Below are 1,794 nucleotides of genomic sequence, written 5' to 3'. Positions count from 1 at the left end.
TTTTCCTGCAAATAAACAGTTGTGAGTTGGGCATTGTTTGTCTTCCTTGCTTTGTATGTCCAGTTAGCGCAATTTCCGTAGTTCCTAATGCACCAACTAACCCAATAGCACACTTTACTGAAATATAATCCCCTCCCAAAGAAAGTTTAGAGAAGCGCGATTGCTAAAATAGCGTCCAACCTTCGCTAAAGTGCGTGAAATCGACAGTCAAACCTCCAAAAATCCCAGTAGCAAATGAAGAGCGGAAACATGCGAGGATTTTTTTGCTCACTAAGCAAATGCATCTACGAATGATCCGAATGTATACCGATGCATGGTTTATGACATAAAGGCGTAATCTTTTACTCCTGCTTCTTGATTGATGCGCGTCTTGTCTTATCTAGAACCATTCGTTTTTTTATATTTTTAAGTAACCGTTTTGACACAATGACACGCACGCGCCGTGTGTCCATAGATTTTGCCGGAGCTTTTCGGTCGACCAAAGGGTCTATGAAAAAAATGCATTAGCTTTTTGAAAAAATGCCATTGGTCCAAATAAGACAGCTTTCGCTTTAAAAAGAACACAAGATGAAAGGACACATGGCTGCGCTAAAAAGAATGCGCTCGCCCCATGCGTTGCTGCTTACAATGTGTTCTTCAATACACCGCCCCTGGTGTGTTTTAATGTGCTTGTATGTAACACCTAAAAGCCAGAGTGCATGCTACTATCGAACAATATTTCGTGGTTTGCGCAGCTAAATCATGTATTCAAAGCATTTGTAAAACGCTCGGCCCGCTTTCGTGTAACCCACAAAGGCAAAATAATATGGTACAATAAATTGTCTGTGCCGATGACAACGGGATCCCGATGAAAACTTCCACAAGACCCAATGATGCTTTCTCTGTAAGAGTAGGCGTTTAGGTGTTTCGCACCATTATTGCGGGGCTAGCCAATACTTTGCATCCCGCTCGTCGATCTCTATATATATTGAGTTAAATGCTTAATGTGCCTGGAATGGCGGCCCTGTATTAACGTCAACCATTACGTGTATCTTGTATTGCAGGAGCGATAAAATGAAGATTGAAAAACATATGCCTTAATGAAGGCTGCGCAAAAAATAGAAGCTAACCGTAGGAGGACGAGAACTAAACCTCAAACACCACATTTTAAGCGGGACAAGTTTGTTATGATCCTTTGTTTTATTGAGGTATCTTTTACATTTTTTTGATAGAACTTTAGCACCATGGGGACATCTCATATTGGGAAGAATAAATAGCGAGCTTACAATATTGTTTGTTTTATCTCTACAAGCAGCGACACCTTAGGGCAGTGGAGGCTTTCCTCTTCTGCGCACTTCGCATCGTCCATGCCGTAGGCAGGCTTTGTCTCCACTAGTGTTTATTCTATCCAAGCACATCCACAACATCTACGCCAGCACGCAGTAAACCGCGTATGATTTTACACGGGTCAGCCATGCAAGCGGCAATGCAAGCTCTGATAGGCAGACAGCTTGGCGGGCTTTTTCCTGTGCAGGCACTGGCGCCGTTTAAACCACTGCGACTCTACAGTTTACAGTAAAGCCAAATTGCTTTTTGTTTTGACGAGGAGCCTGGCAATGTTGGTTTTCTTCTCGCGAAAATATTTCTATTGAAACATTTGACACATGAATGATGTCGAAGTGCTCCACGACGAAGCGATGCACGGAGATGGCGAAGTTTATATTAACATTACGAAATAATGTTATATGTAAATAACGACCTTTATTAGCCTAGTCTAAATGCCCCCTTTTGAAGCATTTCAGATGTTAGTAGGAT

The sequence above is a fragment of the Haemaphysalis longicornis genome, unplaced genomic scaffold, assembly GCF_048455015.1.
Source record: "Haemaphysalis longicornis isolate Haplotype H1 unplaced genomic scaffold, Haemaphysalis longicornis Haplotype H1 scaffold_2, whole genome shotgun sequence".
In the NCBI taxonomy this organism is placed as follows: domain Eukaryota; kingdom Metazoa; phylum Arthropoda; class Arachnida; order Ixodida; family Ixodidae; genus Haemaphysalis; species Haemaphysalis longicornis.
Note: the sequence above shows the minus strand (reverse complement) of the source record.